Raw genomic sequence first — 27,789 nt, 5'->3', positions numbered from 1 at the left:
AACAATAACACAGCACCACCTCTCTTAGGTTATAGCCAAACAATCTGAAAATGTGCAGTTGATCTGAGTGACATGGATCGCCTTCCAATTAAAGAAATGAAAACATGCAGACTTCAGAGTAATTAAGATCATGTAATTTTTAAACCTCCAGTGCTTTCCAGAGACCTCTTGTTCTCTGGCACCCATCTTGCTTTAGTTGTTTCTCAGGCTTGGTAATGTGCTCAGAGGTTTCTTACACAAACATCTAAGAGCACATAAAAAGTTTCTGTGATGGAATTACAGAGGCCCAAAATGCTTTCTTCTGTGACTAAGTACAGACATGAAGAAAACTCCAGAGAGAGAACACCAGGTGATGCAGAAGTCAGAGAAATTCTGAAGGCAAAGAATCTCTCTCCTATGACTTCGTGGACTGTGCATCCCTGAGGGTAAGGTTTGCTAGATGCTTTTACCTGCCACGTGTCTAATTGTCAGAAATTACTGCCACAATTCACAAGATTAGCTATCTTGACTGCAGGTCCCATGGACTGAAGGAGCAATGTGCCAGCAGTGTGGGGTAAAACTATCAGATTTGATACTGAGCCAACGCATTAGAGATGGGATTGTGGGTAGACATCCCTTTAATTCTGTAAAACCCGCCAGCTGCCAAGAATACCATGACCTGAATGTTTGATATTCCCAACTCCTTATCTGATGTTCCATAGAGAGGATCATGTTGTGTGCTGTACATTTGAATTTCAGCTTTCCCCACCTAGATATTCAGTTATAAATTTAATATTTCTGTCAAATAGAAATGAGGAGAAAAATTAAATTAGACAAGAGAAAGATAAATGACATCTGAAGGGTAAATGCTTGAGACAACTGAGTTAGCTTGTTTCTTTGATTTATTAAATAAATCAGCTGGTGTTCCTAACCTAAACACTAATTTTACTATGCTTACTCTGTCTTATATTGAGGGATACAGTGATTATTCTGAAATGCCTCCCCTAAACCTCCCTAAAGGTTTAACAAAACTACAGGGAAATAAAACAATGGCAACATGCCAAAGTCCATCACAGTGGGTGCTGTTCTAATTCATTTGATACAGGTCAGCTCAGATCATGCAGTTGGAAAGTTGACATCGTTTTAATTAACTGCAGTACACTCTGTTGTTTTAAAAGGAGATACTCTTTCATGTTTTACATATACATTTTATGGCATACCCAAAGCAAAAAATTACAACCGCAACATTAGAAAAAAATACAGCAAAACTGACTCACTGAGTAAAAAGCTGCTTCCAGTTTAGTTTGATTCAGGAGAGGTAGAGATGATCTCACTGAAAGCTGACAGAGTCAGACAGTAGCAGTGGTGAAATGACTGATTTTTGTCTCAAAAAAAAAAAAAATAGAACAAAGCAGAATAAGAGAGCTCTGAATCTAAACCCACAAAAATCAGGAGGTGAAAAAAATTAACTCATTAAATCAAAATCTAGGCAGAGAAGTAGTAACATTAATTGTGATGCCCAGCTGGACTCAAAACTTGTGTTCTTCACATTTTAACACTGTTCAGCTGATGCGCAGGTGTGAGCCCAGGGCATCTGTTGCCACCTAAATTAGTGATCCTAGCACTGGAAGAAGTCCCTGAGAGGAGTATACATAAAAGTGCAACCAGACCTCAGCTGTACAACCAAAAAAGTCATCTCAGCCAGGGAAGAGCCCTGTGACCCTCTGACTGGATGGTCTCCTTCAGGATGTGTCCGCCATTTCTGTGCTGTAAGTAGGTACTAAGAGAATCACAGAATCATAGAATCATTTAGATTGGAAAAGACCTTTAAGATTATCAAGTCCAACCGCACCATGTCCCTAAAGTTCCACATCTGCATGTCTTAATACCTCCATGGATGGTGACTCAACCACCTCCCTAGGAGCCTGTTCCAATGCTTGACCACCCTCTTGGGGAAGAAATTTTTCCTGATATGCAATATAAACCTCCTCTGGTGTAACTTGAGGCCATTTCCTCTTGTCTTATCACTTGTTATTTAGGAGAAGATGCCTACAACCTCCTTTCAAGTAGTTGTAGAGAGCAATGATGTCTCCCCTCAGCCTCCTCCTCTCCAGGCTAAACAACCCCAGTTCCCTCAGCTGCTGCTCATCAGACCTGTGCTCCAGACCCTTCCCCAGCCCTGTTGCCCTCCTCTGGACACACTCCAGCACCTCTACTTCCTCTTGAAGTGAGAGGCCCAAAGCCAAACACAATACTATACTTGAGGTCCAGCCTTACCAGTGTGGAGTACAGGAGGACAACCACTGCCCTAGTCCTGCTGGCCACACTATCTCTGGCACAAGCCAGGATGCTGTTGGCCATCTTGGCCACCTGGGCACACTGCTGGCTCATGTTCAGCTAGCTGTTGACCAGCACCCCCAGGTCTTTTTCTGCTGGGCAGCTTTCCAGCCGCTCTTCCCCCAGCCTGCAGCATTGCATGTGGGGGTTACTCAGAAAAATGTACTTCTAGAGGATTGCGTGGGGCACAGCAGGGCTCATTAGCTGCCTGCTGATAAACAGGGAAAGCTGCAGGAGTTCTGTGAAGTGCCTTTTTCCTCCCCCTCCTCATCTAATTCCTTTCTACCCTCCCCCAGGAGTAAAAGGAGAGAGAGCAGAAACAAAACCAGAGTTTGCACGTGTTCAATGCTTTTTAGGCTGGGCGCTTACGCTACAGGACACAAGCCATCCATAACCAGGCTCCCCCTGGCTACAGCTGCCACTGTGGAAGCGCGCGCTTGGCTGGAAAACAGTGCATCCTCCATGCTCCTGCAAGCTTGGCTTCACGCCTCAGTGCCACGGCCAGCTCCTGCACGCTCTGGCATGCTCTGCATATAGTGTGGCAACCTCTTCCCTCCATGTGGAAGCCTTTGGATGTAACCTAACAATTCTGCAGTCAGCATATGACAGCGGCACTGCTGTATGGCACTGGGACAGACTGACTGCCAGCCGCAGTGTATGCAGACCATGACTCACACCCACAGAGCAAAGACAAGGGGTTTGGCACGTACCTGTAGGGGCAGAAATAAACTTGTGCTTTAATACAGAAGTATAAAAAAGGACAATAAAATTTATGCAACAGAATCCACATGCAGGTCAAAATAAAATGAATGGATTCAAACCACAATTCAAACAAAAACTGTGGCTGGTTCAAACCAACAATTTATGTTAAAAATGAGATTCTTCCCCAAACTTTCACTGGTTCTAGTTCTATATTCTTCAGTTCTGTGAGAATCTGGGGGATATTTTGCTGTGGGATCCCCTTTTTGTCTGAAAATGTAAGTGAGCTAGCCTCAGGCTCAGACTTTTTCAACACCTGCAAAATGATGTGTCCTTTTTCTGTTCCCGCTATAAAATAAAAATCAGGAATTGTTATTCCCAGTGTCCCTGGGGCTCACTCATTCATAATTAGGGAGAACAAAGAGATATAAGATGCATACTTAGAGTATTTAGTGTTTTCTACCAAGAAAGTCCTGAAATCAAATAATTTGAAACCAAAAAGAAAATCGTGGCATGGCTTAAAGTACCTTTCTCTCATCTATTTTCCTGAATATCTTTGTTTTTGTTAGAACTTGCTTGATCTCCTGGTATAAGGTTTCATAATTTTAAAATATAGGAAGTATCCAAACAAACATGTATAGCAGAAGAAAAAGAAATTCATACTAAAACTAACACCACACCTTCAAAAAACAACTGTTTTTCTAATGAAAAAAATCCCAAAAATCTAAACACACAAAGATCTGTTGGAAATATTTATCAGGACCCATTGGATTTTTTAAGTCAACATTAACACTGTTCAATACTAATGAGATGGGAAACAAAGCATCAGAAATGGATAAAATCATGAACTTGATTTTGGTCTCAAACATAAAACTTCAAGCCCAGTCTTTTTTAAATTGACAGGTCTTGAAGTTTTATGTTTGAGGTCAAAATCAAGTTCATGATTTTATCCATTTCTCATGCTTTGTTTTGACAAAAACAAATTGACAGAGATTTACCCTAGATTTATACCATTTTAATGGATCTTTAAGGACTGATGATTACTGCAGCTAATTACTCAGACTGGAACAATCAGGATGCACTACATTCGGCAGCATGAAGCAGTCCAGCCTTGGCTTGGCTAGAGATTGGGCTCAAGAGTGGAGGAAACATAAACAGAGACCATTCAGACTTAAATTATTTTGCAGTCTAACTTTCTACTTGTTCTCATTGAAGAGAAGCCATTTTAAGCAAATGAGGAGGAACAAGTATCAGAATGAATTTTTGGGAGGCATAACAGATACATGCAACAAAATAGAGTTTTGTCCAAATAATGACTTTGTTGTCAGATTGGAAATGTTTTTATTGTCTCCATGAAAAACCCCAGAGTTGTTTTATACCTTGTAAAAGTTTAGAGACTGCCAGAATGACAGATTTCACAGCAGTCAAATTTCAAAAGCTATAGAAATAATGTTTAAGAAATAAGTTTAAGCCTACCTATCAGTTTTGAGATAAACAAATAACCGAACATGTACAGTCCATGCTGCCTACATGTATAACATTTAAGAAAGCATTTTTATCAGATGGTGATGCTTTGGAAGAAAAGGAACTGATAAGACAAAATGGATGAGATTTATTTGTTCAAGAGGTGCTAAGACTTCAGAGAGCGAAATAGCCTGACAAGCCAAACTGTAATTCTCTATTGCTTTGCAGACATGAAATAAAACAGATGACTCTTGCCACCACATGGGATGCAGACAAATCATCATGGAGCATCAGCTGCTCCATTCCCTGACTCTGGGCACAGGATCCTGTTCAAGACTTCACTTTGAGGTTGTTGTCCAGCTGGTAGATAGGAACTCAGAAACAGCAGTAACAAGATTCAAATTAGGGGCGTTTATTGGAGACATTTAGTGGAGATGTAGTGGACAGAGTCTATAAAGACAGGCTTGTACCTCTGACTTCAGTGTGAGATCAGACTTCTAGAGAAGCTGGGAAACAGCCCTGATCCCTCAAAACTGCAAGGAGTTGGCAGTGTTTCATTTCTGATACAGAAGGAAAATGAGATTTCAAAGAAATAACTTAAAAGTTCCATTTCCCTAAAAACATGGATTCAGGATACCCAGTTGTGTTTAGATCCTTATTCTCCATGATTTGGAGTTTTGCTCCCATAGCTAAATCAAGCCACCTGGCTGTAAGAAAGCTTGAAATTCTATTATGCATTAACTTCTCATTTCTTTCTAACTTATTTTGAGCAAGAAAAATCCTCAACAAAACCAGTATTTTAGCTCAATTATTTCTCAAAAATATTTCAGACTTAATGAAAGATCTTTTTCAAATGTAAATAAAAGGAGCATTTGAACCCTTTTGTGCTATCCTTAGTGTTCTAGTAAAATATTACTCTCCTTACCACACAGAATTTAATATCCAAAGCTCAACTGAAGCTTTGCACAATCTCTATATATAACAGAAAACACAAAACACGAGAGCGTGGTACAAGAGGCTTAATCAGAAATTTTTTTTCCTCTACTTTTCATAAAATGAGTAATTTGTCCCATTGCTCACTTTTCTGTGAATCCAAAGGCTCATGTGAGAAATTTAAGAAATCACAGGAAACTGTTACGTGACAACCCAAGTATTAGGAAGGTGTTAGGTCTGAACAGTTTCCAAGTAATTTAGTTCTTTGCAAGAAAATAGTCTAATGCTTTTGCCAATGAAAGAGTTTGCCATGATTGCATTTTGTTTCAAAAAAAAAAAAAAAAAAAAAGCAGGCTCCTAGTTAGTTATTACTATTCTCTTATTTGAATAACAGGATCATATATGATCACCAAACATATTGATTAGGAATTACTAATAATTAATACATTCAAAGTCATCCAAATCAGTAGCAAACTGAAAGGTTGAATTTGTATTGGCATTTCTGATTAATATTAGCAATCATAGCCAAAGACAAGGTTTTGCTAACTCTTTGAGTAGGGGGGAGAAACAGCATTGTCATCTTCTCTGGTCTCTTCTTTCTTTGGTAAAGCTGGATGTGCATGTTACAAAAGAAAGGGGATGCTCTGACTGCAAAGACAGGAGGCAGCAGCAGGGTAGCAGCTGGAGAGCTGTCCTTACCCAGGGGCAGAGGCAGGGGCAGGGGCAGGCACTGCCCTGCTGTGGGTATTCACACCCCGGCTGCTCAGAGGGCTGATTAATCAAAAGGCAGACAAAGAACAAAGGAGTCCTGAGCCATGACTACCTTGCATTAAGGTATTTGCTGGTCAAAGAGCACTTGCACCCCAGCACTAACACGTCACACAATTCGTCTATCCCACCCCAGTCGTCGGCACCCTTTCCCTAGAAAAGTACTCTGACAAACCGCTGCTTTTGCTGGTACAACTTAACCTATAGAAAGGGAAATCTATCTTTTAACGTGTGATACAGCATTCAGTAATTCTGAATCTTCCCACACTGTGGGAAAGTTCAAAGAGCAGCTCTGATCACTACAGTGTTGAATTTCTAAGAAACCTATAACAGAATTAAGGGAAATAAATATGAATTACAGTATTTAAAGAAAAAGAATGAGAAGAAAATATCTACAGGGCTTTTTTTGGAGCATTTGGATAGAGGTGATCTGAGAAGAGGATGATAAAGGAAGCAGCAAAATCTGTAACTAGGCACAGAGTTTAACAGTTTCCTTTTAAAATACTTTCAGATTTCAGCTACAGCTTACAAGAGATTTAAGGATTGGAGTGAAATCACTGAGCTCCAGCTGACTTCATTAGAGCTGTTCATGTGAGGAAAGTGAGCAGGATTTGGCCATAAAACAAAAAGGCCTTTGGCCTTGTTTTCATTGCCAAATATTTCCTAATTGATACTGCATGTAAACTTTGCCCTCTGCTAATACACTAAATAATCAATGCTATCCAAGCCCACGGTTCGTTTTCTGCCTAAGACATGATTTTGTTTGCTACAGGGATGATGAGGGAGCAGGAAGGGGTTGTGCTGTTGGACTGCTGCTTCCTCACGCAGTGCCACGTTTGTGTTATTCCATGCTTGCTAATGGAGAGGTCGTAGCCCTCTTAGCTGTAGGCCCCTGGTAAATCCCCACCCAGATATAATCCCCTGCACCTTGAAGAAGATGAGATTCCTCTGCTTTCTCTAAACACTGCATTATATCCCTGCAACTACCAGCCAGCTTTGAAGACAGACTGATTATCCAAATCCTTATAAATTATATGTGACTTTTGGAAAGCTACCTAATTAGGGAGAATGCACTCCAGGGCTTGGAAACTTATGATGTCCTGAAGAAAAAGGGGGAACACTTTAGGCATCTCAGCTAATTTTGGTAAATCGTAATATAAACTCCAAGACAGGATTGTGATTTACTGGGTATCTTACTCAACTTTTTTGATGAATACTGTTGCTTTGCAGCATTAAAAGCTTACTAAAAAAAATGTTCAACTCCACTGCATAATGGAAGAGTTTTTTCAATATGCAAAACCAATGACTTAAGGTTAGTCTCTAAAGTCAGATTCTGTTTTCCAACAGTTGCCTATTCTCTGATGGTATTCCTATATGTTATGATACCAGATGTATGAATAAAAGGTACCTTAATCTTACATTCACACCTCAGGCACTATCTATACCATCTCTCAGTTGCACAGTCTTTGGTGGTCATCCTTGAAGCTGACTCTATCAAACTTTTTGTGTCTAGGAAGCAGTGAAATTACTGAAGAAACTTACCGTAGCAGGTACTGATGATATCTAATGACTCATGAAAACAGAAGTTCTTTCTGTTAAGATTTTCCTCACTTGTCTTCCACTATTATTGACTAATTGTGTACTATTTACATTGGTTTCATAGATTGATTCAAAATTTAAGGAATTATAATATCAGAAAGAGTTACCTTTAAATTCAACACAATCTCTTATCAAAAAGAAGCAATGGCACTCTTAAAACATCTTTAAATTAATTTTTGTTTGAAGTGAGGAATATCTTCAAATACCCCAAATCATGCAATGTCATTGAAAGATGCCCAGATACCAACAATGTTTGTGCATTTTTCTTTTAATAAGCCATCCTTGTAGTCAAAACCACCCACATCTTATTTCTTAATTGTGACTTTCAGCATTAATTATATTTTTTCTTGCTACATTTAAAACATTATTTGCCCCCACTTTGTGTTTCTTTTTTATAAGTAAAACAGATTGAGTGCTTTCGGTGTTACAAAATAACATCAGCTTATTTGTTTTCTAATCATTCTTCCATGAACGCTCTTCAGGGATAAACAGCCTGTACAGACCACACACCCCAAAACACGACAGAGGGGGTGAGATTTTGCTCTCTTAAATTACAATCCAGATGGCTTTCTGCAAGGTAGTTACACTAAGCTGTTGTTATAGTCAGTGGGAAAAAGAGACTCTTTTCATTTGTGATTCACTGGGTACTTTGTACATTTGAGATGAGATGAATAATACCCTAGAAGTGCCTATTTGTAGATAACCACACCATTTCAATAAATTCCTCTATTCCAGAAGTGGCAGCATTAGTAAAAACTACTTACAGATTTTTTTTTTATCCTACTCAATTTCCTCAATTTACGTACTCAGCGGCTGCATTTGCCTGTTTGTCCAGAGTGTTCCCAGAAGACTTCATTCTGCTGTTCATCCTACATAAACCAAAGTCAGGATGCAATTCACCATCTATGTATATGTCTCACTATATTACATGCATCTTTTTTATACATACGGATAAAATGTATAGCATATTTAATATGGTTTGCAAGATTTAATATAGTTGGCATATTTTTTGCTTGTCTCAGAGGACTGAGTGAGTCAAGTAGTACCATCCCAGTGACTTTCAGTTCACTGTTACTGCTCCCCAGGCTTTTGCGTTATCTATACTATTCCTCTGGTAATTTTAGGTTTTGTTGCGAGAGTGATAAAAATGGTTTGGGAACATATTCCCATCAGAAACTGAACAGGGATTCCACATCTAGTGTGAAACTGGAATCTATCTGATAGATTTCAAAACATAATGCTTTACAATATGTTACATGTATGTTATTCTTAGTTTGTTAATAGCAAATCCACTAGGTACACATTTAAATAGTTGAATTGAAAGATACTGTTGCAACAATACTTCCATTATCAGTGAATCTATCAAGTTAATAAAATAAAGAAAAAGACAATATAAATATTAAATGATCTGTACTGTCTTTTTTCCACAGGTAGCATCAGGGTAGTTCTGTGATTTCATAAGTCATTAAAGGAGTTAGGGGGTTTGGCGGTAAATAGAATCGAAATGAGTGTAGGACAAGTCCACTGACTTTACAGAACCAGTGTCAGACATAATTACTTGCCATTTTAAGACTAGATTATATTCTTTCACGTATTCAAATATATAATGCATACACACGCATGTGCAGACAAGTACACAGATGTTTCCTATATGTGAGTATATGTGTTGAGTTTGAAATGTCTTAGTACGAGTTTGTTCTCAAACTTTTGCTAAGGGCAGAGAACCTATCATTAGTCAAGTCTGATGTAGAAGATGCTGATTTCCTCACCCTGTTTATGGAGTTTCTCTAATTTACTTTATGGAGATAGAAGGGATGTGCTTTATTAATCATTGTATGGGTCCTGTACATTCCCTTCTCCAAATAAGGAAATATCCAGCATGTTCATAGGTCTGATTTCTTACGTGGGTAATCTAACAGCACTGGTGCATGGCATGGCTCATGTTAATATACAAAATGCCCTGAAGACAAGGTACTCTGCCAATGTCTATTATTAGTTTCAGAATACTTTCATTATAGCAAGATGTTTTTTTAATTCAAATTAATTGCTAAAAGATTAACAATTTATCCAGAATCTAAACAAAGAAATGGTTTAGAATAACCTTGTTAGTATTTCTTTCCTTAGAAACACCAATTCACCCAAATTGATACAGTTTATCAGAGAGGGAAACTTCTGACAAATTTCCATTACCAGCCTTTGAGTTGGTTTTTGAAATTCTGAAATTCTCTGTTACAGTATTTTCTCAAAAAAAGACTATTTTTCCCCGATTAAGAGAACCTTACTTACAGCAACTAAGAAAAATATTTCAAAGACTCCCCCAATTTTATTTTTTTTTTTTTCAAAATTAGCAGAAGGAAACAATTCAATTTGATTTCATTTCAATGTTCATCTGTGCCTGTGCATTTTACATATGATAAATGTAAAAATACAAAAGTATATGCCTGTGTTAAGTCAGATTAAAGGTATAGAACAGCAAATCCTTAGAAGAGAGTATAGGAACACGCAAACAGTTCTGCTTCTTCAGACTACATTCTGAAATGCAAGAATTTATTGCTCAGCGACCACCAAATATTTAATAAGCATGGATGACTTTTCTTCTAGGACATAATCTCTGTTTTTGAACATAGGCAAACTTTCAGCTTCTACAGTATCTTATAATGGAGCATTTCAAGAATAGCTATGCACTTTATGCCACTTGCAAGCTTTATTTCATGCTCCCAACACTTTTTTCATTTGAAACAATGAATAATTGCCTATCTGCCTCCTCAGCAGCTCTCATCATATCCAGCCATACATTTGTTTCCTAGGCTGAAAAAACCTTGAAAACTCTATTTATTGTTTCTTAAATAAAATCTGTTCTTTATCTTTTAATTTCAGTTCTTAAACACATTTGACAGTCCAATTTTTCATCCTGGTTTAGTCTGGGAAAAATGTTTGAAAATAAAAAAATAAATAATTCTTTGGGGATGTGAAAATCATTTTCTGTCCAGCTCCAACTTTCAATTCCATTTTACTATCAAGAACAAAGCATAAAAAATCCACAAACATGTATAATACATCTGGAAACTGGTACTTCAACATGCAGAGACTTAGACAATGAAATAAATTTACTATCCCTAACTTCCTCAGGTATTTGTTGCCACACAACCTTCTTTATTTTATTTTCATTAAATTTATTTACCATTAATAATTATTACCATCTGTTCCAGTTGGTCTCCAGTTTGTAGTGCTATAAATTTGAAGTAGCTTTGCAGAAATCAGTATGATTTTTGCTTTAGATGATAAACTTGGCTATATTCTACTGTTTTCATTCATGCCTGCTGGAACTTTATAAACAGCAAAGTCTGTACAAAAGAATTGGTATAGCCTCAGAAGTCAAGTCACTATCATGAGTCACAGAGTTTCCAAAGGGCATTAACATTTATGGACACCCAAATTAAAAAATGCAATTTTAGGAAATATTTAGCACATCTTCAGAAGATGCTGTCATTTTCAAATGGTTTATATGCACATGTTGAAGAAAACCGATAATAATTTTTGAAAATCAAATAGTCTTATGCATTGATTCTGCAAGCTTACCATTCTGGCCATACCAAAGACTTTAATGTTAGCAACCAATAGGATTCTAGATGAGTTATGTACCATCTGCATAAAAAGTAAAAGTTTTTATTGTTCTTTACTTTAGGATGAAGCAAAAAAAGTGAGATATCAAAGCCAATTGGTTGAAAGGGAATACCTACCAAAGGAAAATAAACTGGAAAAAGGGATCGTACATGCTTTCTCCTGATATCTTCAAACCAAGGATATGTGCTTCTCCAGAAGCTATGTTTCACTGATAGTAGCGCTTATATATATATATATATTTATATCAATAACTATGTTAATGTAATGATCATTGCTTTATAAAACATTACACAGGAAGAGACATTGACCCCTTTTGCCTTACCTTTTTTTTGTTTTTGAGGGCTTATCCATGGGATAAGCTGTCATGGGTATCTTCACAGAGTACAATGGATGCGCCTCAAATAAGGAGCCACAGACTGAATGACAAAAGCAAGAAAATGACATTTGAATTAAATGCACAAGAAAACTGGGGAAGAAACAAAAACATTCTGCATAGGAGTGGCACTGGATAAACCAAAGACATTATTCAGCTACTATTTTTTAGTTAAGCTTAATTCATCCACAGTTTATTTAAAAATATCTATTTTTTGTTGTTAATTTAGGACTACAATAGTTGCTGTCTAATGCATAAGATCTAAAATATCTAGTAATAAATTGCATTATGAGAGGTGTTAGTGATGGATGCAACTTTCCTGCCTTGCTAGATTTTAGTATTCAAGAGAAAGACCCACTCTGGAATTGTTAGTAAGACCGGCCAGCATACCAGAAAACAAACTGTGCCTGATATGTTTATATACTGGTTTCCCTCTACAAGATAAAGAATGTAATTTCCAGTAGTCCTACTAATCACCTGTCAAAAATTTTACTATTACTCTATAGCAAAAATTGAACCTATATTGCAGAAAAAAATAAAAAAAAAAATAATAGGCAGTTTAATGCGGAGATTGTGATAGTGATTTTACTGAATGAACTGTCAAGGAAGCCAATTAACTTTTTCACTGTGAAGTTTCAGAGAGAGCAGAAGACGTAGCTTAGCAAAATACTGGGGGAAAGTGTGTATTGTTAGAATGAGTATGCAAGGAATGTTTTCATTCTGTCTAGCATTTCAAACACAATTGCAATGTTCCAGTTACCCTCAACCATAACACTTGCTCTTTCTCAGAAGGACTCATCCTTTCCATTTGAAAAGCCTGTAATTTGAAAGTCAGCTTTTATAACTTTCTTCCAGATCGCACATCCAGGTTGGGACCTATTTGCTCTTCATCAAAACTCTAGAATGCAGATTTTCTTTTCTCTTTTATACACTTAATTCTTGCTCAAGTTCTGAAGCGGTCATACCTCAGTTCCTGAAAGTTTCTTTCTGATATTGAGAAATTGTCCCGGTTTCAGATGTGATAGTTAATTTTCTTCCTAGTGGCTGGTACAGTGCTGCATTTTGGATTTAGAATGAGAATAATGTTGGTAACACGGATGTTTTAGTTGTTGCTAAGTAGTGCTTAGTCTAAGTCAAGGACTTTTCAGGTTTCCCATGCTCTGCCAGCGAGCAGATGCAAAAGAAGCCAGGAAGGAGCGTAGCCAGGACAGCTGACCTGAACTAGCCAAAGGGATACTCCGTATCACATAACGTCATGCTGAGTATATAAACTGTGGGGAGTTGGCTGGGCCCCGCTGATCGCTGCCTGGGGAGTGGCTCGGCATCAGTCAGCAGGTGGTGAGCAACTGTATTGTCCATCATTTGTTTCTCTTGGGTTTTATTCCTCTTTTTCATTATAACTGTTACTATTATTATTACTATTGTTGTTGTTGTTATTATATTTTACTGTATCTCAATTATTAAACTGTTCTTGTCTCAACCCTCAAGTTTTACCTTTTTTCCAATTCTCCTCCCCATCCCACCTGGGAGCAGGGAGTGAGTGAGCAGCTTAGTTGCTGGCTGGGGTTAAACCATGACACAACTGAATTAGTTTTGTATTTATTTTTAAGGATTTAATCCTGACTATGGAAGTATTACAAAATAAAGCACAGTGGTATGTGTTTGGCAGTTTTAAAAGCTAAGGAGAGAGACTGGTGTTGTGGGGTTGAAGTGGGGGAAAGTGGCAGATAGATCAGTTAAGAGAGAACAGGACTGCAAAATGCTATGACCACAAAGACAAAACCTTATGCTTGATTCAGTGTACAGGAGGCGTGCAAACAAACGGACTGACAAAATTATCTTTGCTCTAGTCTTGCTGGTTGACATAGGGAGGAAAAAAGTTCCTCCTAATGTTACCTTGTCTGAGGAACCATCTTTGATTCCCGCTGATTTTTCACATCTGCAAGACAACAAAAAATCCAGTTAAGTTCCTGATGTGCAAAGCAGCAGGGTTTGTGATCAGCTTTCCTTTCACTCCCATCTTTGCCTGTATCCACCTACCTCTGTCTTACACTGAGTTTGCAAGCCCCTTTTGTATTTTATGTGTGCTCCACCAGGAAAAAACAAAACAAAACAAGAGTCTAGTTCAGACAAGGTTCTTTGGTACTACAGTTCAGCATGTCATAGCACTGACAACCATTATCAAGTTAAAATCCCAATGACCTGTTGGAATGAGCCATGTACCCACCTCTCAAGACATAATGTACTGCATACGTTCAAATATCCATTTGATAAAATATGCAATATCACAATAAAACATGCCAATATGGATAACAATTAGAAATACTAGAGAACCTAAGAATTAAAGGTACTACTAGAAGCATGCCTTAGATTTAACTATTTTTTGGGGCGTTTTAGAATTCAGTGATACTCTATACATTTAGATTATATTTAATTTGATATTCACATGCATTAGTTTATCCATTAGTTCTTGTCTATATTAGCATATGCACACATATTTGTTTCAAAATCATAATATGCTGGGTGCTAGCATATGATCATAAATTTGCTTTTTAATATAAAATATGGCTAAACTGTTTGATAGTAGCCTGAAATAATTAAAAGGCCAAATGAAATGGATGCCTGCAACCTCACTGTAAGACAGAGGTAGGTGGATACAGGCGAAGATGAGAGTGAAAGGAAAGCTGATCACAAAAACTAGAAGCAGTAAAGGCAGGTTAATGTGTCACTGTCTCTTCTCACAGCATCTCACTGGGGACAGCAACACAGCTACACCTTTCCTGTTTCCTGTCATGTTCAGAGAACTCTACAAAAGACTGGTATGCAGGCTGGAGTCAAGGCTTCAAGGCAGTGAATTTCATTTTACAGATACATCTTTTCTCAGTTCTTTTACAACTAAAAAAAAAGTGGGTGAGAGTGACATAATTTGGTTTGATCAAGTAGTTAAATGCTTTAAAAGGCTTCTTGCACATTTGTAACTTACTTATCAAAAATCATTGGAGGGGTGAGATGAGGACATGGTGGAAAGGTAAGCTGAGAGACAGATTACCTAATTCAATTTCACATCAAAGTGATTTCCAAACAGCAGCAATGGTTTATAAAAGCCCTTGCACAGACTGTGCAGCTGCCTGTACTGTTTCTTTTCCCACTTTCTTCTATCTCCTCTCATAAGGCTCCTTTCAAGTTTGTGTCTACTTTCAACTGGTCAAGAAATATTAGAACATCATAGAATTTCATCAGGATAATGTGCTGCATTCCTCATCTGCAAAGTAACCTCACTTATAAGTGCTGTATAATTATTATTATTGATAGTTTTGGCTCTAAATACTGCCTTATACTGATGACAAAAAAAATGAAAAAAAGAGAAATTATTTAACACAAGGAAAGAAGTTAAAATCTAAGTAGTTGTAGAGCACAGGTAGCGTGCAAAAGTGTGAAAGACAAGGATGTATTTGCCACCTTCAATATTTAGTTAGTTAGTTATATTCTGGCAATTACAGCCAGGGGGTGATTAGATCAACTTTGTTAAATAAATATATTTTTCAGTCAGAAACTTAGGCTGAGGAAAGAAGAAATAACTTGCATGTCAGGCTTTGAATTGCTCTCAATGATTAACATTTATAAGAGTTCATACTTTTGCCAGAGCTGTATCCATGGCTGCCATCCCAGACTGTATCACTGAAGCCTGAAACTTGTGTAATATCCCAGATTTTGCTGAACTCAGAGTGCTCAGCCCTCTGTGCTACTGATCATGAAAACATACACTGGAAGCAAAATGACTAGAAACACTCTAGATTGGGGTCCATATTCTGTGATTTGGGACAGTTTCTGTGTGCTCTGTGTATGTGACAAAACCTCACAATATTCTAAAATTATACTAGATACCCAAATAACTGACAATCTATTCTCAAAATTATGAAATCTGGACTTCGCCTTAGGGCAAAAGACACGCTATTCAGCCTAATGAAAATGAAAGCAGCATGTCATAATGTGGACAAGTAAAGCATCGTTCAAATTTCATAAAGCCACCACTCTCTAAGCAGTCCCTTTTAGCCCTGTATAGCCCTAAAGAGAGCAGGCTATTTTCAAGGCCCCACTGGAATATTTTCTTCCACAGTACCTTCACAGAACACTCTGTAAATGCAGTAGATACGTTCTTTTGGAGTCTGCACCTATCCAAGTCATGGGTCATAACAGACTGTGAAAACCAGAACACTCCTGATAGAGATACTTTCATGCAAACGAACTTTGGGCTATTTACCAGCATTCTAGCAGCATGGCCATTACAGCCACAGATCAGAGGAGCAAGAGTTTGTAGGGAAACACAGCTGGCACAGGTGACCACAACTGATCAAAGGGATATTCTACAACAAGTGATGTCACACTCAGCAATAAAAATCTCAGGGAAAGGAGGAAAAAGGGTGTTTCTCATGGTTATGACATTTGTATTCCCAAGTAAATGCTACAGGTCAAAAGACCCTGCTTTCCAGGATGGGGCTGGACACCTGCCAAAAGGAAGCAGTGAACAAATTCCTCTTTTTGTTTTGCTTGCCCACACACATTTTGCTTTTTCTATCAAAACATCACTATCTTCATCTATGACTCTTCTTGTCTTCCTTCTATTTTCATCCTATCTCCTGTAGAGAGGAGTGAGCAAGGGGTGGGGGTTTGGCTGGTAGCTGTGATCAACCCACCACAAAAGCTTAAAGATTATCCATACTAATCATGCTCACTGTGCTTTTGCTACATCTGTATTTTTTCTGTATATATATATATATATATATATATATATAAATTGACATGCTCTTCCAAAAGCTAGCAGTTCTCAGTAGCATGGCTATCAAACTTAATAGCTCAGTAGTTGCCTATTTTTTACCCTGTGCATGTGACAATGGAATCTGGTATATGCAAACACAGTTTCTGATGGTTTTTTTTTTAATTGGCTCAGCAGTTCTAAAGTAACTATATAAAAAATGCAGCAATCATAATATTTTGCTAAAGTTATACTTCATCCTATGGGTTTTGATAATGACAATGAGAACTGTAAAAATTTTATCTTTGTTTTAGACTGAAGCAATTTAACTATGTTAAAATGGAGCGCTGTTATATACAGACTTTTTAGGGAATTATTTGTTCCTTTAGAATTAATTTTACAGCACACTTTTTCCCCTACGCCAGCTTTCTGTCTGTTTGCATGGGAAATGAAAAAGATAGCTGTACTGCTCTAAGACATAAGTCTGCCTTCAATCCCAGTGCTATACATAAGCATGTCATATGTCTAAGAGAAATATAACTTGCTATCATATTGCTATAAAAAATAAAATCTTCTCCAACTTTTTGCACAGCATTTTTATGCTGTGTGAGAGAGTGCCATCAGGTTATAGCTTTGGCAGGCCTAAACAGTCCTGCCACACTGGCTGACGGCCACTGCATGAAATTCAGAAGCCTTCTGGCTAATGAGAGGAGAGTTCAATTGCTCATGTATAACCATGCTGGTCTTGATCAGAATTCTAAATGTATATACATTTATTATCTATTTATCTTATATCTACTGAATGACTTCAGCAGTACAGAAGACCTAAAACTGAAACATGAATCTGTGTAAAGTTAGTAGAGAGTTTTATGTTTGTTCTTAGATTTTTTGTATCCTTTTCATTCTTTGAGTAACTTTTTTTTTCTCATTTTTCCCAGCTTTTGCTTCTTCCACTTCATATTTTTGCAAGTATTCTAAAATAAAGAAGGAGATATGCTCCTAGAGGTGATTTATAGACAGTTAAAATAATGAAGAAATTCTCAGTTATTTTAATATCTATCTGTATTCCCCCAAAATAATTATACCTATGCAGCTTTTACATATTTTCCCCTAATAAGCTTTAAAATACCTTTACTTTAAGTTGATAAATCCATTATTTTATAAGACTTGCTAGAGTAAAACCACATACACTTCATTTGTAAGCATATCCCAAACAAAATCCATTTTAGAAATAAATAGCTTGGAGATGAGTTTACAATCTCTCTCATCAGAAACCATGTCATCTACAATGACTAAATCTCAAAAAGAACAAGGTGGAAGCTCCTGAATATCTAATTTTTATTTTTTTATGTATGTGGTTTTATTTGAATAGTAATGCCAAGTGAACAGAATTTGGGCACCCTGAGATGCCAAGGCTTCATGAAAATCCCATGCAGATAGTATTATAAATCTTTAAGAGTCAACATGTAGTCATCAAACTGAAGTGCACAGGACTGCCTTCTGGAGATCCCCAAAGCCCTCCACCTGCGACTGGCGGGGAATCCCAACTAGCTTCCTAGGTACTTAAAAACAGGCACAAATAAAGTTCCTAAATTAGGTAGGTTAGATCCCACCAACAAATAATATCTTCACACATGTTAATTTTCTTGATTGTTCACACAGCACAAATACCCAATGGCAAACAGAAATCTGAGAAGTGTTTGTTGAAAACATTCAAACAGTACTTGACAACAAAGAGTACCTGTCTGGCTCATCACAGGTTGATCTGCCACAGGAAAGCTAACCTTGGAACAAATATTAAGAATGAGCCATTTGATCAAGTGTAGCTTGGAGGTGGATTTCATTTCAGGTAACTGCCTGTGACAATAATCATCTGTGCCTTATTTACCTCTAACCTTCTTTGGTCTGCAGACAATAAACAACCTAGAAAAGAGCCATTGACTCATTTATCCAGGGTGATTCATGTTTTAAGCACACCTGTATGTTGGGTCTAGTTTTGCTGAATCTATTCAGTCATTCAAATTCACCTTTGTCTCTCAGACAAAAATACATATAACATGGGCTCCTGAAATATGTTGCTTCACTGTCCTCTACATTTCCCCTTAAACTTTTCTTTTTGCCCTTCCTACTTATTGGCTCTTTCCCTCTTGTCCTCTAATATTCCTTACAGGACTCGATACTTAGATTAATTTTTTGCTTCGTTATTTGCCTGTGGACACTTCCCTTCCTTATCTTCTTTCCCATTTCTCAGTAACCTAGCTCCATTTTTTTCTTTTTAAACTTTCCTTTTGTTTTGCCACAACAGAGATGCCTGACCAGCTCCCTTCACTTCGGATTCCCTCTTCACCTTTTCACTAACCTTCCTCTTCCTTCTGCCTCTGCTTGCACCCTATCCTGCTCAACTAAACATTTTGGGGAGGTTGGGGGTTTTGGGGGTTTTGGTTGGTTGGTTGGTTAATTTGGGAGGGTGGTGGTGGTGGTGGTGGTGTGCTTGACGTTCTTTTTTCGTTTGAGAAGAAATGAGGTATCTGCCTGTGATGTTTGGTCAATGAAGAAATTCTTCTTTTTCCTGTCCATTTCTCAATGGATTATTAAAAATAAAACCTTGTGTGTTGGGAAATGGAACAAACCTGGAAATAATTTGCACAATATATTAGCAGACTTTTTATTATCACACTGTCTCTGCTTACTAGGAGGAACATAACTGTTTATCTGGTGGGACCTATGTTGGGTCTTTCACACCATGGAACTTTTCAGAAATATGATAGGATATGTAGCCAGGTGGAAGAAAACCCTAACATGGGATGTCCTGCTGAATGTATGTTATAGGAATTAGACTGAACTGAGCAGTTCCTTGGTGTGACTGGAAGAGTATGGGCAATGATTAAGACTGGTTGCCAAATGGGTCCCAGTCGCACAATTAAACAGATGAGTTGCTGGAATTCCCTTATGTCATTCTTGCTGCTCCAGTCCATGGTATGAACAACTGGATGTCCTGGCAGTAATTTCATTTCCTGCTCAGCTTAGCTTCCAAACTGAAAAAAATATATCTGAATTTTGGACTGAGACTGAGAAACCAAAATGCAATGCAATGCACTCAGGTGGATTCTTTGCCACCTCCCTTATCTACAGATAGAGAAGGCCAATTGGAAACTACAAGCTATCAATCTTCATTGCATCAGGGTGCATTTGAGCCAAATATTCATTTTTCTGCCCATCCGTTCCACTACTGAGGTTCAGGCAAAGTACAGTACTATGACGAACTGACTATAACAGCTGTGAAGCACAAAATCTTCTAAATAAACAAAGTATATATAAATACATGGCATATGCTGCCTTCTGTGCGGACTTCAGCTGGATACAGAAGGAAAAAATCAACTTGGCCCTAAAACTATTCTCCTTGTTTAAAATCAATTAATTCTAGATTTTCAATCAATCAGATTTTAATAGTCACAACAGGGACCAGAGCTTGGTAGGTAATGAAAGTTACTTGATGTATTCTGGGAAAGCTGCTGTTGAAAACTTGCTGTTATGAAGGGCAAGGCCAGAAATTTAAAACCAAAGAAAAACTCCACCTGAAAAACCAAACAAAAAAGAAAGAGGTAGAAATAACATAGAGTTATTCTTTCCATTTGACAAACTAGTCCTTCAGAGAAGAAAAAAAATCAAGGAGGTGGTCTCGTTCTATGTGTCAAGAAAAAGAAGGTTTGACGATTACCAGAGAAAAGAAATCGGGATAATTCTTATTCAGACTGTAAGTTTGATTGGCTATTTCCACTATAGGCTGTCACACCTGAGGTCCTGGAATGGAAGAGAAGGTATTGCTGAAAACACACAGACAACAAGGCAAAATAAAAAAGCTGGTGCTGAGCCATTTCCTTAAAGAAAAGATGATAGCCACGTGTCATGACTGATTAACCAGAGGGTTGTCTAATCATTGTCACAGTTACTCAGATAATCATTAAGCTTGATGCTCACATCAAACTGTGTTGGGGTGAGTGCTTGGAATTCCTTCACTAGACCATAAAAGGATTTAAGGTACCTTGTAAGTTTAAGTTTTGCTACCCTTCTTATCCCACAGAGTTTAGATGTATGTTGTGTGCCTTTCAGGAGGTTGTGACCTGTCATACAGTTGCCAAAGAGCTTTGTCTGAACAAAAACACTGTCTATGTAGCAGTAAGGACAAATACCAGAGAGAAAACAAAAGCAAACAAGCTGCCCACATACCTATCGTAGCCCAAAATGATCATCATTTTGTCATGGCCTTGAGAAGCCTTTCACAGTTCAGAGCTCCAACTTAATTTTTCTCCTTTGCTCTTCTGCCCACAGGAGTGTATCTCTTAAATCCACACAGAGGGGTAGTTTCCTTCCACTTTGTTCTTTGACTTTGGCTTTCTTTCACCAAAACATTTTATGGTCAGGCTGGAGAAGCTGGGACAATAATCAGAATTTTTAATGTGAGCATTTGCCCTTTATCATTCCTTTATGTTTGCTGGTGGGTGCCTATGTTGTACTTATTTTTTAGAAAAAGATCCACTCTTGATAGGAAACATTTTCAGCATATGTAGTAAGGTACTTTAATGGGTAGTTGCATTTCTGAAAAGACAGCATCTTTAGTTCTAATCTGAAACCTTGTAATTTTGTGAGCCACCTCTGGTCCTTGTTATCTCCATGTTATACTTGAATGCCCTCCACAACCACATTTCTGCTGCTTGTATAGTTATTTAGAAATGCCTGAGGGCAAGTTATGCTGTATCATCGCCTTTAGTAATTTAACTGAGACAAAATTTTAAATTCTTTTTCTAGGAGACACATATTTTAATTCAATGGTCATTCTCGTAACTTCTCTTGGAAGCCTCTACCTTTTAAAATTTTATCAAAACAGGTTCTATGTGTTCTGAAGCCTGCATGTTAGAAAGATATTACCTTTATTCAGACACAAGTGGGGTTATTGGATAATGGGATACATGTTTTTCAGTATACCTCTGCAAAACTGTATGGGAAATGAAGCAGATTAAACGTTTTACTCTAAATACCAGAGTCACTATGGAAGGGAAGAACATGGGTGGATTCTTCAGAAGCTTCTTGGAAACTGTGTACAAAAAGCAACTAAGCCAAACATGCTTATGTGGGAAAGATCCAAGAAGTTATAGCATGATTTTAAGAGAGCCATTAATCTGAAACAGCAAAACAATGTATTTGTATAATTTTCTATATATGGAGACATTTCCGACTGACAGTTCCTGGTTAACTCCATGCATTGGTATTCACATTGCACAAAAAACAGTGCCCACATATGGAGATAACCAGAAACAGTTACAGAAACAACCCTAGCTTAGATGTGGGGCTGCGACCAAAGCTTTCACACTGCACTTGGTAGTGCTAATCAGGAAGATTCAACTTTTCCAGCAGCTTTCTCCACCGTGGAGAATGACACTTATCTTATTTTGCATCAACTATATTTTGAAAATCTTGAGGAGCTCACACATCTCTAAAAAAAAAAAATTAAAAATAAAAAACCAAACAAAGGCAAAGAAGAAACATATGGAAAGATTCTAATGCAGTATAAGTATCAGACCATGGGAGTCCTTAAAGAAAATAAGTTTATGCCTACCATGACTGAGTTGTTAGGAAAGATTTTAATGGCTTACAACTTCAAGGGGTTTAGCATAACAAATCAGAAAGATGGAACTTATTTACTGATTGAATTCTGTGGGAAAAAACTGCAGAAATGTTATCCTTGGATGTGAAAGGTTAGCGTTTGTACAAAGTACCCAGAAAACCCGGAGGGAATTCCAGCACAGGGAATACAAGCCATCTTATTTATGGTTTGGACTGAAAGAAACTTTGGAAAAGCACCCAGTAAATGTTCAGCATTCTTGCCTGTGCTCCTAAACAGCAAAACCAACCAAAGTCCTCAACATTAGTGACATTAAATAAATTCATAGTAACACCTGTTGTCTTTCATCTAACCACACTTCCCAGCAAGACATTATACTCAAAGCCACAATTTTCCTAGTCTCAAAGTCTCATCTCATTACAATTTTTTCATATGCATTGGATTTTGAACAAGCCCAGTTCATGAATAGGGAGCGTGAGATACTGAATAAGACACTGAACTGAATTTGGGAATAATTCAGACTGTGGCTCATTGCTATATGCCCAGTGGGGCTCAGACCAGTATCTGAGCATCTACGTGTTTAGATCATCAGATGGTAGCTTAACATTTCTTGACTCCCAAGGCATTATTCACTGATTTGCACTGAAGCCTATAGTTGGGCTTCAGAAATATTTTGATTGCCTGGTGCAGAGCATGATCAGGTCCGAGGTGCTGTCAAGGTTAGTCTTCCAATGATAGAAAAGTAATGATGTGAGTCAGTTACATTCCTAGGATTTTTTTCTCCACGGTGTTTTACTGAAGTTATCTATGCACAGGTTAACCTTTCTTGAGATAGCTTAGGCTAAACAAGAGTGATCACACATCAAAACAATGTTCAAGCCACACAAAATCATGTGTGTTTCAAGTGTAATGTACCACTTCAAGCAAAAGGTTCCTACGTGTGTCCAGATGTCAGATAACAGGCAACACAAACAACGCCTCAAAGTAACATAGCACTGAAAACAAGCCCCAGATGTTGGGTAAAATTCATTCTATGCAACTTTGCATAGAATATTATTGTATAATAATAAGAACTTCCCCTGGAAGTGGCAGATTGTTTTTTCTATTGAATATAAAAGGAGTTTAAAGTGACTAGTTTAGACTTAGACAATTAATTTTAAGTGTCTAAACTAATGAAGGTAATTCTCATCCCCACATCATAGTCTTCAAAGAAAAATGGTCATAGATTGTGTTGCTATACATAGTTAGAATGATACCAGCAGAACACAAAAACTTAATTCCAAAAGGTGATTTTAGGAATTGGATCAAAACCCAAATTTTACATATCTACAGAGTTGCTAATATCAAAACCTTCTCATCACTATGGAAACAAATCCAGTGGGAAATGACTGCATATCTCTTTCACGTACCAGTGATTTCTAACAACATAACTTTAACAAGTCCTCAGCAAAAACACTCTGCAATATTTTTAATCTGATGTCACATTCAGAACGTCTGGTCAGTTTGTTCAAGGAAATATCTGTCTGCATACAAATAAATATGCTAAATATAGCATAGATTAACTTCATATAGATGTGACTAAGGATAAACTATAAAGATACAAACGCAGAGAAAGAACTAAACAAGCTTACTAATATACCAATATAGTTGTTTAGAAAAAAAGTGCTATCGTACTCTCCCTAAAACAAAAGACACAAACCCAGTCTCATATATGGCTAAAAAAGGTGCATGAAAATATATGACCTATAGTAACCTGGAAAAGTAGCTGTGAATAAGTCCAGCCAAGAAGTGCTGTAATACAATTTGCCACTACAACACAAATCATAGGAAAACCAGAACTAAAGCAGCTCTGTGTAAATTTTAGTGGTTGTGGCTATGTGACTGTGATAATCTGATTCTCATTTCTCATGAATTTCTTTACTGTAAACAAGGATCTAAGCAATTTACAAAACGTGCACACAGAAGCACAAGCCATCTGCTCACTAATAGACTTACTTCAGCACCTTATCTGGTAACTTTCTATTACCCATTTTCTAGTTAACTCCAGACTGTATGTGAAATAATCTAATAACGTTTGACTATGTCTTCTCTTCAAGGTATATCTAATCTCGTATTTACCTATACTGACACTTGTTGCTACATCCAAAAGACACACAATTCCTGAAAATTATCAAATCCCAGTAGCAAATCCGGTTGCCTATTTTACCATCTTCTGCATTGCAATGGTCCTCCTAGTTATTTCACTTGTTGATCCTTTTAAACATTATGTCATTATGTCTTCTTTAAAAGTTGACTGAATTATGGCAAATGTAACACCACTATAAGACCATTGAACAATATTCCCATTCTGAGTTTCTGAGAGGTCACTTTCACTCTCCACCTAACAGAAGATAGATTCAGCATAAACTTTAGTTTTCTTTCATGGATCTGTGCTGGAAATATTGATATAAAAAATCAGTGTGATGATACTGAAATACACAGTTCAGATGGTTCATGCTTTTTCCTTTTGTTTCATATTTGTGAATAATGATATGGCCAATGTTAAATTTACAGCAGGAACTTTTCTAATGCCTACGCTGTACTCAGTCAGCCAGATTTTGGTATATAATATTGGATAATATTCTTGCTGACCTGAAAGGAAGCAGATATTCCTCCCTTGCAGTTCATGTTTATTAACTTATTGTTACCATAAGATATGGAGGGAGGAGGGTTAGAAAATTATGGATATTCAAAGAATGAGGTCCTAGTAAACTGATCTCTCACTATCGATTCTATAATTAAAATTTTCACATCAATACTTTCCTTAAAATAGCACAGAATTCAGCTAGCAACAACAGTATAGCCACAATCAGCATTTCCCTGCCTGTCAATAAACTTAATCCCTCACCATTTAACTGGCAGTATGGGAGATACTTATTTCTTGTTATGCTTCCAGCAGAAGAGTGTTACTCTGTAAAGAATTATTCATATATTTTTCTGGCTGAGTATTGGATTATTTTTAAATATATAACAAAGTTGTGATAAATCAGTAATTTAATGTTGAAGTTAGTAAATAAGAAAAACTCAAACTTTCCCCAATAAATTAATGAGAGAGAGAAGGAAATAACAATACTAACAAAGATGAAAACTTGGAACAGAGAAAGCTTGTGTAGTGATGAGAAAAGCAAAAATAAAATAAAATAAAATAAAATAAAAATAAAAAAGACCAACTGAATAAATTAACCACAACACATGGTTTGATGCCAAAGATTCACCATGTATTTTCAGAGCGAATTCAGATGAAGCTTCTGCTGTCAGGGGATAAACCACTTTTTTTTCAGCAGAAGACTAAACAACATAATATGTTACTACAAATCCACAGCATTAATCACAAAAGAAAGATATCAAATATACAGAAGTTATAAAAACTTAATAAAAACAGGTAAAGAAAAAGCAATTTGGACAGTTTTCCAAAAGAAAATAGAAATGTAAGAAAACATTGTCTTATATCAAAAATGCACCTGGTAATTCATTTAGAAAAATATTGCGGAACAGTCTATTCTTAACTATATTCGGAAGTAGCTGCTGAGCATCTGTACCAATGACGTCCATTTCAATACGTACTTTCCTTGGGGACAGCAGAGCACAGAAAAACAATGCTGTGAGAGCTACAATATCTTCCCATTGCAATGCTAAGGTTTGATTGTTTGCTTGTTTTTAATAAAACTGCAGTAATTTCTTCCATTTTCTATGGGATCTCAGACTCTTGGCAGCAGATACAATATTAGCTCATAAGTAATCTGTCTTGTCTAGGTTTTGAGGAAGAATTTCTTAGAAGCATAACATAAAAAACCAGATTCCTTTTAAGAAAGGTCTATTTAGAAGCTGGTATTTGATTGAATGTAATTAATTTCATTTATTTGCATAGAGTTATGCATACCTTCACTGTATAAGACTTTGGAGTGTTTATTCACAGATGAAACATGTCAATATTCACCTGAAGCTACTTTGACAAGTCTGCCACTATCGTTTTAATCACCTGATGCCATGTTCTCTAAAATGAAGCTACCTGGCCAGGCCCTTTGGATCTGGCTTTGAAAATCGATGGAGAAATAGATGGAACAGGAAGGTACTCAGAGAATTTTCACTCTCCATACTTACCAGAAAGCATCTTAAGAAGAAACTAGTGTATAAAACAACCCATCTTCTAATTAAAGTTAAAGTGCATTCATAATATATGCTTAGAAGTATAAAAAGTCTGTTGGGTTTTACAAAATAACTATACAGTCCTGACAGACCTCCTTACAAAAGGAGAAGACAAACTTACGTAAATTCTAATTAAAGTCTTGTCGGCATTAGAACTGAGTTATCCTGTTCATCAGAAAATGATTGGCCTCAAACAGGCAACACAATTTCTTGCACATAGTCTGTGAAAAAGGATGGCAGATACTGGTTTGCAAGTGCACTTACATGACATGCAAAGTTGCTAGACTAGAAAAATCTAACAGTCTTCTGGCAATAACTTTTGCTCTCCATTAGCAAGCAATGAGCTCCTAGAATGCGAGTTTCTATCACACATTGCCTTTTATTTTCAGAATTAAGAAATGCATCAAATGAAAAAAAAAAAGTAATTTATTTCTTTAAAAAAGAAATTAGTTAATTTAGTGTTCATGAGAGATGTCGGTGGTGGGTTGAAGTTGGCTGCCTGCCTGGCCACTGCCCAGCCACTCTCTCACTCCCTTTCCTCAACAGGACTGGTGGGAAAATAAGGTGGAAAAGCTTGTGGGTTGAGATAAAGATGAGAAGATGACTTACCTTTAACCATCATGGGCAAAACAGACTCAACTTGAAGAAAAATTAGTTTAATTTCTTGGCAATTAAAATAGATTTAGGTAGTGGGAGAAAAAAAAAAAAAAAGGAAAAGAAAAACGAAAAAATACTGTCTCTCCATCTACCCCTTCTTCCCCAGCTCAGCTTCACTCCTTCATTCCCAACTCCTCTGCCTCCTCCCCAGTCTCAATGGTACAACGTAGGTCTTTCCATGGGCTGCAGTCTTTTAGGATAAACCCGCTCCACCATAGCCTGTGGTTCCTTTGGGAAATATCTACCTGCCCCAGTGTAGGGTCTTCCATGGGCTGCAATGTGGATGTCTGTTCCACCGTGGTCATCCACAGGTGCTGGGAAATACCTGCTCCACTGTGGTGTCTCCCACCGGCTGCAGGGGAATCTCTGCTCCAGTGCCTGGAGCACCTCCTGCCCCTCCTTCTGCTCTCACCTCGGTGCTCACAGGGCTCTTTCTCTCATGTTTTTTTCTCACATCCTGCAAGGCAGGATTTTGACCTTTTATAAACAGGTTTACCCGGAGGCCCCACCACCTCACAAGGCCGTGGGGCCTGGCTGTGGTGGCTGGAGCCTGCAGGAACTGGCTGTGCCCGGCCCAGGGCAGCCCCGGTCACTCCTCACAGGGGCCCTGCACTTGGCCAGTGTTACTGAACAGAGAAAACTGTGACTAGTCCGCACAGTGCGTGTGCTGCCGGAGGTTGCAGTGGAAACATTTCACTCTTAACCATCGTTGTTCTTCAAGTTGATCCCAATGCTCACAAAATTTGAGAGACAATATTTTCCACCACCATTTACTTAGCTTTTAGCCTTTCAATTGAT

At 37.5% G+C, this 27,789-nt stretch overlaps 2 long non-coding RNA genes across 3 annotated transcripts in view; both read right to left on the bottom strand.

Annotated features, from left to right (window-relative positions):
- LOC129736411 (uncharacterized) overlaps positions 1 to 8,644 on the bottom strand; it is a 36,148-nt gene extending 27,504 nt beyond the window's left edge. For both annotated transcript variants that reach the window (XR_008732971.1, XR_008732972.1), the window contains exon 1: positions 8,544 to 8,644. This is a non-coding gene — a long non-coding RNA (uncharacterized LOC129736411). The remainder of the gene's footprint in view (positions 1 to 8,543) is intronic.
- Positions 8,645 to 11,726: 3,082 nt separating this feature from the next.
- On the bottom strand, positions 11,727 to 27,412 carry LOC114015619 (uncharacterized). The gene is made up of 3 exons (XR_003559640.2): positions 27,237 to 27,412; positions 13,673 to 13,715; positions 11,727 to 11,819 (listed from the first exon to the last, which is right to left on the bottom strand). It is a non-coding gene; the product is annotated as an uncharacterized LOC114015619 (long non-coding RNA).
- Positions 27,413 to 27,789: the final 377 nt, after the last annotated feature.

This window comes from Falco cherrug, chromosome 6 (genome assembly GCF_023634085.1).
Source record: "Falco cherrug isolate bFalChe1 chromosome 6, bFalChe1.pri, whole genome shotgun sequence".
Classification (NCBI taxonomy): domain Eukaryota; kingdom Metazoa; phylum Chordata; class Aves; order Falconiformes; family Falconidae; genus Falco; species Falco cherrug.
This window is presented reverse-complemented; position numbering and strand designations above follow the sequence as displayed.